Raw genomic sequence first — 17,451 nt, forward strand, 5'->3', positions numbered from 1 at the left:
ATTAATGTACAACGCAGATTTCATATGTAGTATAACTAATACCGTTTTGGTTTAGTGGTCAGATTAATAATCAATTTTCGCCTGATATAAATTAATGTGCATAATATTTGGAAAACTTGAGCTCAGGTTTTAAATTTACTCAAAATTCTTCATTTTGAGAATTTATCTTTTGCCTCGTAATTAGTTACCTATAAATATCTATTATCTTTTATAGTATATCTAAAGTTCAATTCGTTAAAACACTTTTCAACGGATTGACGTTATGTATTATTATAAACTTTACATAATATTAAATATTTCCAACTTTTCGCCGTTAAAAAAGTGTTTTTCTTTAAATGTGTAAAAGTCAATACTTTGTTTAATATCCTAATTGCTTGAAATTTCATGCAGGACAACGTCTGTCAGGATCACTAGTAAATTATATAGTTATAATGAAAAATAAATATGTATAAAATACTCATTATCAAGTCTTAGCAAGAAGTATACATTTCTATTGAATACTTAATGAAACGTGTTGGCCAGTTAATGTAGAGTGATAATTGTATATTAGCGAGCTAGTTATTTATTTATTCATTTATCTACTTATTTAATATCTCATGTTAAAGGGAGCTAAATTCCTATAGCAATTAAAATTATTTTCCAGTTAAACGCTAAGCCTCGCAAATAGAGTTTAAAAGTTTTCCTTTAACACTAAAACTGATTACTAAAAGTTTTCACAACTTTAAGTAGCCTTGTTTCGACTAATCGCGTTTTGTTCTCGACATCCTCTTGTACGCCATTCGAAGTTTAAAGTAGACTGCATTCAACTTGTTGGTTTAGTAATATGTAGGTGTTTAGAGTCAAACAAAAATACTACGAGTTTTGGTGAAGCTAGAGCTGTGTTGTCCCAGTTGTTTCAGCGTGCAACTCTCATCTCTTAGGTCGTATGTTTGATCCCCGGCTGTGCACAAGTGGACTTTGTCTATGTGTCCATTTAAAATTCGCTCGAACGGTGAAGGAAAACATCGTGAGGAAACCAACATACATGTCTCAGGCCTGAAAAAGTAGGGTACAGATTTTTTTTGGCCAAGCAGTATCAAATAGTATTATAGTAAAGGATCAAGTACTATACCAGCAATGGAATACTGCTCACATCTCTGGGCTGGTGCTCCCAAATACCAGCGAAGTTCTTGTCAAATTGTCAATCTCCAATGTATTATCGGCTTGATTCTCTCTCTATCTCTACACAGAGACTTTACCTTTGCGTTTTCTAAAATGTGTACTATTATGAGAGTTCTGAAGAATTGTTTGGGTTGGTCCCTACTGCCTCGTTTCAACACCGCACGAGGCGTATCCATTCAAAATTTCATCAACAGCACCCTGATGGCAGCACACAGGGCACATTCTTTTGCGAACATTGGCTTTGCCTACCGGTGGAAGTCTTCCCTGAGAGGTACGACCTCCAACTATTCATAGAAAGAGTGTAAAAGTCATAATTATCATGATTATTTCTATGAATATAGTACCAATGTAATTGTGGTACCAACTAAATTTCGCATATTCAGCCACACAAGGCGTGCAAATTTGTTTTTACTTGTAGAATTTTACATAGAAGAATCATCACATACATTATCAAATAAAAGACAAAAATATTTTTTCAATGAGTATTTAATTAAGTCGGCTTTTAAATAGTTGAAAGATCTTTGAATGTTTTTTGGTAAATTAATTGGTTTTGATTGCTTTCTATACAAATGGGGGTTTTCCAATGCAATTTCAGATTCGTTTTTGACATAACCAATTTCTCCCCATTTCCACTACTGCAGTTGTCTATTCCATCTTAAAACTAATTATTGTATTGGTGCATGTGATTCAACTCCAAGGGTTCTTTTCTAGCAACGATTGTTTTGCTTGTTGCTAAAAGTGCTTGCTAACATTTACAATTTTATATTTAGCAATGTTTCACGGCTTAGAAGAAAGTTTTGAAAGCTCCAGGGAAATTCCCAAAAGGATTAAGCTGGTGCCCGATAGTTGAGATCGATGAGTGTTTAAGCTTATCTTAATCATTAGGTATTTACTGTTCGGAATATATTTTTTTAATACCATTAAACCTGTTATTTTGTTATAACTCTGTGTCGTTATGTATAAGTAATGTATGTTAAACAAAATTTGGCATATAATTTAAAAAAAACTATATTGTCTTTGGTTGGTTTGGTCTCTCGTGATGCGACTACCTACAACAAATTAAATCATTTGTTATCAATGATTAAATTTAAACGAAATAACTTTTCGTCACTTGGCCATTTTCTCTATTGTTTTGGACACTTGCATTGTTTTGGATTGGGTTCCAAAAGAAAAAAGTTTGTTTACGGTGTAGCCGTGATTCGATAAACTACCTAAATTTAATTACAACATTTAAACTAAAATACTACCCTCTCTCTTTCATCAAGATGTAAACACAATTTGTCAGAAAGAGAGGAACAAGTATCGACGTTAGTAAGGGTGCAAAAACAAAGCACCTTGAAGAGCTACAACGAAACAAAAACACAGAGAGAAAATACATGTTTTTATACCATATATTTATAACTATCGTATGTTTTTGCATTCAAGCCTGGCAATCACAGCCTGGGATTTTTACACACCAAAGATACATTTTAAGCCCTTGAAATTTTTATTTGTTGTTTTGAGTTTTGGTAAACAATTACCAATTAAATTTTTATGAATAAGGGAGCGAGCCAAAAAAATAGAATCATACATACAATTTAAACATAAAAATAATGTTGATAACTTATATCGGATTTTTAAAGTATAAAAAACAGTACAGGTATACTTCCCGCTACTATTTACAGATTATCAACCTAGAGTCAACCTTCAACCCCGGCAATGTACAAATATTATTTCTATGCCCACTAGTTATCGGCCTAGACCCTCTGTCTTCTTTGCCGATGAGTAGGTATGCCTACAGTTTCAAATTTAAGGTATCACTTATTCCATGTTATAAGTGATACCTTGATGGTCTTATGTTCCAAAATAAAAGTATTATATTTAAGTATCGTATGTCAAATCCATTTTTATTAATTTAATGCATTCTTAAGATATTACTATGTCACATAATTTGAGATTGAACCGCTATTTTGTGGTACAATTTGATACGTGACAACGGTTAGGAAATGCGAGGAGGCATAATGAAACCACAACTCCATATTTCTAACCAGCTTAAGCAATAAACATCCAACTGGATGTTTAAGCTTTAGTCCACAATTTATTTAAAAATTCCAATTTACAACAACGTAATTTTAAAAGGTATTCCTACTTAGGGTCCTTCAAGAAAAGAGCGTACCAATTCTTAAAAGGCCGGCAACGCACTCGCGAGCCCTCTGGCATTGAGAGTGTCTATGGGCGGCGGTATCACTTAACATCAGGTGAGCCTTCGGTCCGTTTGGCCCCTGTTCTATAAAAAAATAAAAACTTATACTGATCTCACATTTACCAGAAATATATTTAGTGATGTGTTAAGGTAATAGTCTAATAACTACTTATGATGTGAATATCCAGAATCAATAAATGATCACGAATATTCAGCTGTCTATTAAGATCTTCGAGCAGTGTTGGTCTAGTGGCTTCAGCGTGCGACTCTCATACGTGAGGTCATAGGTTCGATCCCCGGCTCCGGCGGATCCACCGATGGACTTTCTATGTGCGTATTTAACACATTTTGCTCGAACGAGGAAACCGACATGTCTTACACGTAAAAAGTCGACTACGTGTGTCAGGCACTGGAGGCTAATCACCTACTTGCATATTTGATTTAAAAATGATCATGAAACAAATACAGAAATCTGAGGCCAACACCTAAAGAGGTTGTAGCGCCACTGATATTTTTTTAAAGGTATTCATATATTATCATAAATCACAACAGTTTTTTACCCTTTTTGTGTTACCCTTTACCCTGATTGAGGCAAGGGGAAATGAATTAAGCATATATATTATGATTTTAAAACAGTTAATTTTTATTTAAGGAACAAATAAATAAAATGCCACATATGTCGAGCATTTCTTCATTTGTGCTGAATGAACAATTTAATTAGAACAAAAGGAAGCTGGCGTATTATTTCATGAAACAAAAATTAAATAGACGTAAGTATGATCTGAAGACCATGCACTCATGCTTCAGCATGCGTGGTTTTCTTTGTGTGTTATGTCAGTTAAGTTATACAGTACTACAAAGGAAGCTTATGTTTATGTTTAACCTAAAATAATCAATGATGTGTACTATAGGCTTCTTTTCGTTAAATAAAATAGCAAACAGACGCAGATATGATCTGACAGGTGCAAGTATGATCTGACAGACGCAGGTGTAATCTAAGAGACGCAGGTATGCTCTAACCCATGAACTATCGAGATTCTCATAGCATAGACAATATTCGTAGAGCTTAGTAGAATTGCATTATTTATAGTCCCAAATGTTTGCAAAACGCGCTGTGATTAACGATTTGTATCTAGGGAATATTTATTGTGCGACAACATTAATTTACATCAACCCGTTGTGAATATATCTCGGGAATAGATTTAGCAATAATTAGATGATAACATGGAATATATAAAAGCTATTTGCGACAATATTTTTATAAACTATGAGTTTTTAATTATTTCTCTTACTTTGTAGGTGAGACACATACATTGTTAATGTATTGCGGTCTATAGGAGGGCACGCCTGTCCAAAAGTTGTCTATGTAACCGCCGCTAATATGAAACCATATTAAACTGTCTTAGGAAGATGGAAGGAGGCAAGGACTTCCATTTCTTTATTGATTTTTCAATTCACGACAATCCAAACATTGCATATACATTATAACCGACCAACTATAATGTATGTAATATTTTAACATGATCAATAAATTCACGGCGTTTAAAACCTATCGATAAACGCCTCTCTGAGAGAAGTAACCAGTGGCGTTCCGAACTTTGCCTCAGACTTCTGTATCTGTTTCGTCCAAGTAGGTGACTAGCCTACTGTGCCTGACACACATCACCAATTGTATATGTCATGTAGGATTTTTCCACTGTGTTTTACTTTGCCATACGAATGTATGCAAAATGCAACGAAATGTTTGCAACCCTAATACGTATGCAAGGCTTTGACTTTAAAAGAACCAAGCTCAAGGTTTAAGACAGACACATCTTTGGGAGAATCACTAACTTTAAGAGGATCAATAAATATATGTAGTATGGAGCCAGTTTCCGCATAAAGACGCCCGTTTGGTCCGTTGTGCAAGTTCTGGCCAATTAAGCCAGCCAAGCTCCTTCCAAAAACTTCGTAGTTTCCTGGGCACTTCGCAAACTTAGGGCTTAAACACAAAATTTAACAGGGTTGCATGAGCTGTTCTGTTGTTAAAATAAAATAAAAAAAAATTAAATACATTGAACGTTCCGCTTCATTAAATTTGAACCAGTAGGCATCCCTACTCACAAGAAAGAAAACAGAGAATGTAGGCCGTGAGAAAAAGCCGGCGTAATAAACTCTCGGTTTTAAAAAAAAGAAAATCGTCAAGGAACACTTAATTTAAAATAAATATAGCCCATAGTCCCAGGCCCTTTTATCAACAAGTTAATCGTTAACTTTATAGTAAGCCTTTTTACACAGCTTTTCTTTAATACATTTCTTAAATTTATTAAAAGGCAGAGATAAAAGAGCCTCTGGGATTTTATTAGAGAAGAATATAGACATCATTTGTGTTAGTAACTTTCATTTATTTATTTATGAAGTCTACAACATCATACATAATATTACTAAATCCACTGATAATTTTATAAAATCTTATATCTAATATGTACGACAATACATGTTAACGTTATGCTAAAAATAGGAATTAAAAAAAAATACAATTAAAAACATAAACAAGAGAAGATAATTACATAATTACACAATAATAAAAAATAAAATTACAAAGACTGTTGGAACTTAAAATAGAGAAAAAGAACAATCATCAGCAAAGCAGCGAATTACGTACGTAGCTAGTTAGGTTTGAGAAAGGCACCCAACAATGCTTTTTTAAAACCGATCAGCCCACTACCGAAACTAAATTGAGCGGCCCATAATACTTTTTAATATTGTCAAACTTAAACAGAGATTCAGTTTAGATATTAAAGACTAGTGAAGCTGTTTGATTAAAATGAGTCCTTTATATTAAAAGAATAAGCCAAAACTTTCAGATGGTTGTTGAAATGTATTAATATATTTTACGCTATACTTGCGCAAGCGGACATGGAAGCTTCTCTGAAAAGATTAGCTGTTATTGACACAAAAGTAGCATCTAAGCCCGTCAAAGCGCTCCTTGGTTGCTCTGAATACAACCTTTTCGTTATAACATGAGAAACAAATGTAAGCCGCTTACGTGAAATGTTTTATCTTGTCAGTATGAAATATTTGTGCCACTCACAATTGTGTTTAATGTGCGAAATGTGACAGAAGGTTGTGTTGTGTACCCGACTTAATATTGTAGTCGTAATTTGGTTAGGGCGTTTGAAGGAGGAAAAATAATTTAGAAGCGATAGTGAAATATGAGTAGTAACTAGAAGATATATTGTATTGTCTTATTAACATAACTTTTACACATTTAAAGAATTCGCGGGCTTTACAGTGTGCGTGGTGACGGTGACCACGCGAAACATCGGATAAATTTAAAATTATGTTTAAAGAATTATAAGTTTACAATAATACATAACTTCAATCCGTTAAAAAAGTGTTTTCTTTAGAAGATATGTTGTAATGATGAAAAAGCTTGACTTTAGAGACTGCAGTGGAGTCTAGTGGTTTCATTGGGATCTTTGTATCCGTAAAATATTAACTAATATTTGTATTTATTTTAGATTTTTCAAGATTATGTAACGTAAACAAAATCCGTCTATTAAAAAGTTGCAACGGCAGCTCTGGGGAAAATGAAATGAAAATATCTTAACCATTTTAAAACGAATCATTTTTCATGCAAGCTGTTTCTCAGTTTATAAATTCTTGTGAATTCCCGGGATAACTGTTTTATTTTTAACATTGTACCTGGACTATAATTAAAAAAATCTACTATCAATGTTTTAGCGGTTGCACACACATACCTACCCAGACATTATAGTAATCTGGAATATCTTTTTCTTGAATTGGCCAGAGATTGCAGTTTTCCTTTGATTGTTTTCTTTTAAAGATACGTATGTCAAAGCAATACCTAAAAAAGAAGATTGCTCTGACCTCTGGTCCGTCCAACAATTTTCCAATAAACTTAATCTACTTCTTCTCCAAAATAGTGGAAACTAACCAACCAACCATTACTTCACCAGTTGTGGTTGGGTTTCAAGAAAAAAGTGTACCAATTCTTAATGAACTCGGGAGCCCTTTCGTATGCCGAGTGTCCATGGGCGGCGGTATAACTTTACACCATTGTCACCCACTGTTCCTTAAAAAATGTCAGTCTGCTATGCTGGCGGCATGTAGGGGATGTTGGAATCCAAGACGTAAATACCGGTTCTCTTACATTCTTCCACCATCTGGTGATCGATATGGTTTGAAAGAAAAGTCTATTGCTATCAGGATTTTGAAGTAACCTCAGAGTTGAGAGCCTACCTGATAAATAAGAGATGAAGAAAATCTCTTTAAACTCCGGTGTGTACTCGATTTTGACTTAAATAGTTTATGTGTGACTTTAAATGATATTACCTTATTCTGTGGCAAACTTATATAAGTAATGAATGTAGGTGCCTACAATTTTCTATTCTGTATGTATTAGCAGTAATAAGGAAAACTGTAGGTACTAAATATATATCGAGGCTCGCTCCCCGAGTGAAAATTGCACAAAATTTTCACACTTTCAGCTCGCGAGAGACGTTTATCTAACACTTTAGATATACCGAGTTGTGTGCAAATTGAATTTTATAAAAATTTCAAGTTAAATGAGATTACCCACTTTTTCTTGTCCCAAGTTTATTGCGCTTTTTAAACAACAACTCCGCTCCTATAATGTATAGATATGACACATACATGGAACAGTTAAAGAGAAGTTAGTAACAATTTTTTTATTTATGTTACTACTATATTTGCTATGTTCATTATTTACCAGATCTACTGTTGCCTGGATTATATTTAAAGTTGGTAATGTTGGCATAGCATTTTTTATAAACTTATGCAATTATAATAATTTATTTATGTAGTATTTATTTTCTTTGATATTAATTCAAACTACCACTTTACCAATTTACCACCAGACTCAGACTAATACGCCTATATATTCTGTCTCACTCTAACGCGTACTGGCTGCACCGGCCCCTCTCACGCAACGTTACCGATCTCGTCAGAGAGATTTGAATGCGTTCTGTCCCGCTCTAACGTATTGGTCGAACCTATATTACGTCATCGTGTATTGGGTTTTTGTTTTCGTTACGGAATTTCTTGATAAGGTCGCCGCGCTATGCAATAGCTTAAAAGGCATTTTTTTTAAATATCATGTAGTGGAGTGGATTTTAAATATATATATATATATGTAGATAGTAATATGTACTCTTGAAGTATACTAATATATATGACAGAAATAAGTTGAAGAGTAAAGATGTTTTTTATTTACCACGTCACTTTAGCCGACAGTAAATTCAAATTTATGTTTATTTATTTATTTATTTTATTAAAGTATTCCTACAGCTAATCACTAAACAATATGTAAATAATTACATTACACAAAAAAGCCAAAACGAAATACACGTAAAAGTCTACCAATTCTTCAGACTAAGAATGTCATTATCATTTCAGTTATGATAATAGGTAACTATTCATAATGTAAATTTGTGATGCATCCACTGACCGTTACACAAATTAAATTCAGTTAAGACAATAAATAATTCATAATGTACTAACAAAATAAATTTTACAGAGATTTAATACTGTATTAAAACATGTTCACTTACTTAGAAAATGTAATTAATGCAGCTTAAAGTTTAAAAAGTTAATTAAAAGTTTCGCTATCAATCTTATTATGTAATAATGATATTTTCAACAATGCAGTGATAAGTACAAAGATAACAACAGAAATTATAAAGTCCATGTTTAATACGTACTAGGTACATGAGTTTGTATAATACTGAACTCATTTTATAGAATTAGTAAAAGAATCAATGACCTCTGTCCATGAACACTCATACAAGAGCAGATCACACATTTATTTTATCCTCATTTATTTGATTTTTCCTCTTTAATACGTGTTGACATAAGGACAATTAGATACTTACAGTTATGATGACAGTGATACACTCGTGTGTTAAAAATGTCACGAGTACTTAAGAAGAGGGACCTTCTTACTAAACTTCTTAACAATCCATCAAAAATCTACTATTTCAATTGCCACAACCAATTTAAATTGACAAAAAAAGTACAGTAACCTTGTGTTTTTTGTGTAATTTACCTTTTTTAAGTAATATAATATTTCCATTGGTCTGTTTTCGTTGATTCTTGAACAGTTACTTTTTTCCTCGATGACGCCCAAAAAATATTGGGAACTAAAGCTGTGTAATCTTTGAAATCCTATAAAACGTATTAAAATATACACAAGGACTGTTGGTACATTGCCAGCGAGTCAACTGGTAAGATTTGCATATTAAATAAACATCTTTACCTACGACCGAAACATACGAAACAATTTATTTTATTATTGTACTGGAAGTGTTATAGTAAATAACAAATGACGAATATGGAGGGCAAAACAAAAGGCGGTGATATAAAAATGATCTTTTAACAGTTTTACCCGAATTTAACACAGATAGTGGGCGGAAGAATTATTCGGATTACTGGTTACATCTTTTTAGTAGTCAGCCAGGAAAGTCTTAGCTTTATATAGGAGATGTTTGATAAATTTATTTCTTATAAGTTCTATATTATTGCTATGAACGGCATATTGTGGGTTCCATACTTAGAACTACGTTAGACCTAAGTTAATCAAAGAGTATCAATGGGAACAAATTACAACAGATTTAGCTAGAATCTAGTTTCACTTGTACTGGGACTTTAATTGAATAGGACACTGAAAAGTTTCAGCGCGACTTAGTTTGAAATAAAAGTTAGATGCAACTATTTCTAGCAATTCGATTTAACAGACAGAATAGACAAAACATCGAACGGTTTCGTTAATATTAAAATATTTGTATGCTATCTTTCAGCAACATTTAGAGCTGTTTAAAGGAGAAATACCCTACATAACTTACCATAATTCTATGTTCAGATTCAGTTCTCTGGTCGAGGTTAATTGCGAACTATGATCCATGTATTTCTAAATCCATATATATATACAGGAGTCATAGCTATACATCTATTAATCTAGATATAACTAATCCAGAAGATTATTGAAGTGAAAATTCATTATCGGCGTCAGAAAAAATACCGTCACATTTTTCGGTTACGCGTCACATGTTTCAATTACGCGTCACATTTTTACGTTACGCCATATATCTTACTTGTCACTACCACGGTTGATTCATAGAGATCCGATGCCTTTGATAACAATAATATATAATACCGATAGTAATAAATATCTCTATTACAATTAATGAAATTCTTATTCTATAAAAATAAGTCAATTAAATTTCAAAAAATATATAATAAACTTCAGAATTAATATTTAGTTTTTTTTTATTTAATTTAGAAATTCTCTTATTTATCTTGAATTAACCAATTTCTGCAAAGTTGCATGTTTGTAGATCATTTTTCGAAAATTGAGGTCTTAAGACTCTAACATACGCCGATGACTTTGAGGATTTGACCTCTACTACAAACAATAATTTACTAACGCCATCTAGTCTAACAAAATAGTGAATAGTCTAACAAAACTACGTGAATACGAAACCAATTATTAGCTAAATATAAAAATTTATACATAAATATTGGTCTAGAAAAAATGGTGACTGCCAATTATTTAACTAGTACATACATGATTTTTTTACATGTTTAATTCGTTCTGAGGTTAAAACTTTTTAATGTCAGTATTGCTAAAATACCGAAACCGAGTCATCATCATCAGCTGACGATGGACTCTGATGGTTGGTACTGGATCTCGAGGATGGTAAGCAGTAGACATACCGTCATTGAGCTCGTTGTAATCAGCTCAGCGAAACGATACTAGAAATGTGACTATATGAACCTGATGATGGACTCCGAAGGTGAGTAGTGGATCTCGAGGATGGTAAGCAGCAGACATACCGTCATTGAGCTCGTTGTAATCAGCTCAGCGAAACGATACTAGAAATGTGACTATATGAACCTGATGATGAACTCCGAAGGTGGATACTGAGTCTCGAGGATGGTAAACAGTAGACATACCGTCATTGAGCTCGTTGTAATCAGCTCAGCGAGACGAAACAAGAAATTTGACTATATGAACCTGATAATGGACTCCGAAGGTGGGTACTGGATCTCGAGGATGGTTAGCAGTAGACATACCGTCATTAAGCTCGTTGTAATCAGCTCAGCGAGACGATACGAGAAATGTGACTATATGAACCTGATAATGAACTCCGAAGGTGGGTACTGGATCTCGAGGATGGTTAGCAGTAGACATACCGTCATTAAGCTCGTTGTAATCAGCTCAGCGAGACGATACGAGAAATGTGACTATATGAACCTGATAATGGACTCCGAAGGTGGGTACTGGATCTCGAGGATGGTTAGCAGTAGAAATACCGTCATTGAGCTCGTTGTAATCAGCTCCGCGAGACGATACTAGAAATGTGTTATATGAAGCTGATAATAGACTCCGAAGGTGGGTACTGGGTCTCGAGGATGGTAAGCAGCAGACATACCGTCATTGAGCTCGTTGTAATCAGCTTAGCGAGACGATACTAGAAATGTGTTATATGAACCTGATAATGGACTCCGAAGGTGGGTACTGGATCTCGAGGATGGTAAGCAGTAGACATACCATCATTGAGCTCGTTGTAATCAGCTCAGCGAGACGATACTAGAAATGTGACTATATGAACTTATTAATATTTAATATTAAATAAATATTAGGTAATATTTACTATAATACCACTATATTTCTTTGAGTTTATTGAAAAAATAATCAATTTCAACGATTCGTCTTCCAGTTGAAATTTTAAATATTTTTCTTGGTTCTGAAACCTACGAGTGCAGCATGTTATATCTAAGCCCGAAAATGAAATCAGAGTCAATCAGACCCAGTACCCACCTTCGGAGTCCACCATCAGGTTCATATAACACATTTCTAGTATCGTCTCGCTGAGCTGATTACAACGAGCTCAATGACGGCATGTCTACTGCTTACCATCCTCGAGATCCGGTCCCCACCTTCGGAGACCATTATCAGGTTCATATAGTCAAATTTCTTGTATCGTCTCGCTAAGCTGATTACAACGAGCTCAATGACGGTATGTCTACTGTTTACCATCCTCGAGACTCAGTATCCACCTTCGGAGTCCATCATCAGGTTCATATAGTCACATTTCTAGTATCGTCTCGCTGAGCTGATTACAACGAGCTCAATGACGGTATGTTTACTGTTTACCATCCTCGAGACTCAGTATCCACCTTCGGAGTCCATCATCAGGTTCATATAGTCACATTTCTAGTATCGTTTCGCTTAGCTGATTACAACGAGCTCAATGACGGTATGTCTACTGCTTACCATCCTCGAGATCCAGTACCCACCTTCGGAGTTCATCATCAGGTTCATATAGTCACATTTCTAGTATCGTCTTGCTGAGCTGATTACAACGAGCTCAATGACGGCATGTCTACTGCTTACCATCCTCGAGATCCGGTCCCCACCTTCGGAGACCATTATCAGGTTCATATAGTCAAATTTCTTGTATCGTCTCGCTGAGCTGATTACAACGAGCTCAATGACGGTATGTCTACTGTTTACCATCCTCGAGACTCAGTATCCACCTTCGGAGTCCATCATCAGGTTCATATAGTCACATTTCTAGTATCGTCTCGCTGAGCTGATTACAACGAGCTCAATGACGGTATGTTTACTGCTTGCCATCCTCGAGACCCAGTACCCACCTTCGGAGTCCATCATCAGGTTCATTTAGTCACATTTCTAGTATCGTCTCGTTGAGCTGATTACAACGAGCTCAATGACGGTATGTCTACTGCTTACCATCCTCGAGATCCAGTACCCACTTTCAGATTCCATCAGGTATCAGGTTCAGCAACTTATTTTACTTGGTTGTACAAGTTGCACTTGAAACTTGACAACTCTAAATTTGAGTTTTGTTTGGGTAGGTACTTATATACATATACTTATAACATACAATAATTTCCGAAGTTCATGTCCTCGCCTCACTTGATATTTCTTTTTATATTTTGGCATTTCTAAAAAAATCCGCGGGTAAAAACTAAAATACGCAAATATTTAATTATTATTGGCTTCGACACACAAGCGTAGTCCTCCCGTCGCAAAGCGTTGAGGTGGACTGAAGACAAGCCGCATGCAGGGCTCGCGGGTGTGAAATTGCGGAGGGAAGCCCATTGCGCTTGAGTTTATTTACCTTTTATTACTTTCCATGCCCAGGAAACGAATTAATACAAATTTTTTTTTATGAAAATAATTATATATGCTATATCTAATAATACGTGTAAGATTAAAATAAATCGCATAAACCGTTTTGGAGCGAATTTGTAATTTATGTCTAATCTACGGTTCGATGGTAATTTTTTTTTTGGGAAATTGGTATTGCTTTTATCTTTTTTGATTTTATCAATCGATACAGTAGGCTTCAACCCACAATATATATTTTTTTCAAATGCATATGAGCGACAGTTCTTCCAACAATTTAATTTAAACTAGGGCTAGTTGACCGATTTGAGCACTGTTCAAGCCTTAAAGAAGTTTCTTTCAATTCTTACGCGTGTACGTGTACACACAAACATTTTTTTATAATCTCATATATAAACAAATGTATATGTTTATTATTATTTAAATCTAAAATAAAGTTATTAAAATATACGATAAATCATAACAAAAACTATCAATAACAAAACCAATTAGCTTCTTTTAATTAAAACGAATCATTTCAAAGGGTAACTTTCGCAGAGTTGCCCTAATTAAAAATGATTAAAAGCTTCGGTTGCTTCCACTACTTTACACAAGAATTGCGGTTTCGAGAGCTTTGCATCCAGGTCTTTAGCTTATCTGAAATTATATTCTTGAAAGCGTATTTACGCGGAATAGTTTTAGGTTTTTATAGTTAAATTATAAATATATCACATTTTAATACACTATGCGCCAGGTGGGAGCAAAATGTCTTGTCTACAGAGCACTCGAGAATGTGTGTTAAAACAGTAAAACTTTTGTTTAGATCGGTTGAGCTATAAAAGATTTCGGGGTTTATCCGCTGATATTTCATGCTTATCACATTAAGTGCTATTTTTATCTTCTTTATGGAGCGGGGCCATAGTAGCGGTGCCACCCACTCGGATCCGTGCGAACGTCCCATTCATTTTTTAGTTTAATCCATTGTTTAAGCATTCAATGTGTGAAAAGGTTATAGCACCTGATTTTTATTATGTGGAGAAAATGTTAATATGTATACTAGGTACTTTATTTTACACAATTCTCCACCGCGTATTGTATAAGCATTTCCAAAAAGGTCCATTTTAGATTTTTGTAAGGTAATTAGTCTGAATAGCCTTAACAGTAGAATAATTGCAAGGAATTAGGTTCGCGCTAATCGTTAAATTAAGTTGACGGGGCATGATGCGATTACATGGATAATGTAACATTTTGTTTAAGGGACGCCAAAAACTTATTTTCAAGTAAAACCTATTATTTTAAATCAATTTACGGATATAATAAAATTTATTATTAGATAACGATTTAATAAATAGTTATTTGATCCTAAGTGTTTAAATGTTGTAGTTTGTAAGACTTCATTGTGAGAATCTATAATATCATATCAGCTACGAGGTGCTTAATATTGAGATAATTTAATGATTGACATACTATTATATTAAAAAAACATTTGCAATCACCACAAGTAATTACATTTTATATATTTGTATTATACATATGTTTTGGCTTCTACCAGAATTTTAATTTTGTCATAATATATTAAAAACATGTTATCATTAGTAAAAACGTCTATTTGTCTTGGTGACGTATAGTTTGTTTCCATCATACTACTATAAACTCCTCTTACAAGCCTCCATAAAACTCATTTCAATATGTCAGTGTGTTTTTCATACATGGAATATTGCCTGTAGGTTTGATATCCGGACAAACAATTATGGCTGGTCACTGGAAAAGAACCTCAATGTAAAGCAAATATGTGTAGAGATAGCTTCAATACTCATACATGAATTTCTATATCGGCTCCATACTTTCACAAACATATCCAACAACGTTGTCTACTTAACTGTCCAATAGCTTTAATTAATTTATTACTCAGTGATGTAAACCTTGCTAAAAAATTGATATCAGTTTTCAAGTTTATGTGTTCTATTTGTAACTCCATAATATTAGTACGTAATAATTATGATAGAGGAAATGTTCATTGATCGTACATTGTTAGTAAAATACAATTCCCTTCGCCATCTGAGACTCCCATTCATTCCTGCTAATAAATATTGATGGGATTGGCAAAGACGTTTTGCATATGTAACGTGTGGTAGTTTCTATTGATTGCTAACTGGCTCTATACGCAAAGTTAGTTTAGGTCTCCTGTATACTTTGTTGATAACCTGTATCTATATAACCTGTATGCTATACTAAGTTTTTGTTGATGATTTACGATATAAAACTAACGATTTTAATTGTGAAGCCATCCATCAAATAGACGTTTTTATGTAACTTAAAGGACTGAATACCGAATTTATACCTCCAAAAGGTATAAATTATGTTACTTGAAACATACTATTTCTCAGATCAGAAAATCGATAAATTAATTAAAAATGCTTTTTAACTCTGTTTTTAGGTATACGAGTACTATTTAATATCTAGTTAGCGAGTTCATTTACAAGCCGTTATTAAATATACCTTCTCCTAGCGATGTTAATGTCTGTAGGAGAATTCTTAGGGTTTCGTGGATCGAGTTTGTTACAAACGCCTCGATAATTCAAGAACTCAGTATTTCTGTGTATCTGTTATCAACATTAAATATGGTGAAGCCGCTACGCAACACTGCTGTTATTAATAAAGTACAAATAAGGTTTAATTTCTTAAGATTATTTAAATAATAATCATACCATTAATTATTGTACCTTACCCCTAGCTTATCTCTCGAGCTTGTCTAACTTAGTTCATATTAAATTGATCTTAGTGAAGATAATATGATATGCTAAACTCCGTCCCCAAAATGTATGTGATAAGTTGCACGTTGAAATTGGTATATTGCTTGTGTTAGGAGTATTAAGATTAATTAGATCGTCGCTTTTGGACTATTAGGGTAAGATTCGACTATTACTTATTGATAAGTTCTTACGATTCAGAATCATTTATCTTAATTAGTAGATGGGAAAAGTACGCCCTTATAATAGGTGAAGGCTAAAAATTCTGAAACTTGCTTAGGTTACCATTCTATCTATTGTCCATCATTGCAAAGAAAACGAAAGACCAGCAGCAGACAGATGAAATGATTGAGAACAAGACAAAAAATGCAGCAATCCTTCAAAATGTAAAACTTGTTAACCTTCCTTTATGGAACGAGAAGAGAACGCTGCAAGTGTCCACACTAAAGTTGTTGATCAGTTTCTTGAAGTAAGACAATAATTCTAAATGTAATACTAAATTTATGATAATTTTTATTGTTCCTGATTAAAAGCCAAACATTAGTATAATTTCCATACTGATTACTGTACCACATTTGGTATACAAAATCAATGAATGTTAAATGTTATTATTTCTAGGCCCCATTTCAAAAAAATCTTATATTGTACAGGTAAGTAACAAAAAACTTGAGATGCTACTTGTGTGGGCAAGTTTTCCCCGTTTCACCTCCCTCGGACAAATAAAAATGCCAGGGTCTAAGTGAATTAATTGGCAGGGTTAACTTCGTGAGAGTGTTCAAAAATGTAAGACGCTTGAAAATAACAGAAAGATTTTCTGAGGAAAGACTTTCCTATAAAGAAAAAATAATTTTAAGAATCCAGTTATAATTTACACTATCTTCGATCAGCGATTCATTCTATAAAAATATTTGCTAAAATGAACAAAACTTTATTCAAACAATGAACATTAGGCCCAATATCACATAATTCATTTTGTTTTCGAGTGAAAAGCATTCTCAACGTTATTATAATTTATTGCCTTACATTAAACGCGTTAAAACGAATTATTACACTAACTTAATAAATTTGTTAAAGTAAAATAATTTATCACTGTTTGATAATTGTGCAATTTCTGAAATTCATACATTATATCACTTCGTATTAAATATATCTCTGTAAACTAAAAATCTTTTACGTTACGTTTGCTATTTATTGTTAAC

This window comes from Pieris rapae, chromosome 16 (genome assembly GCF_905147795.1).
Source record: "Pieris rapae chromosome 16, ilPieRapa1.1, whole genome shotgun sequence".
Taxonomy (NCBI): Eukaryota; Metazoa; Arthropoda; class Insecta; order Lepidoptera; family Pieridae; genus Pieris; species Pieris rapae.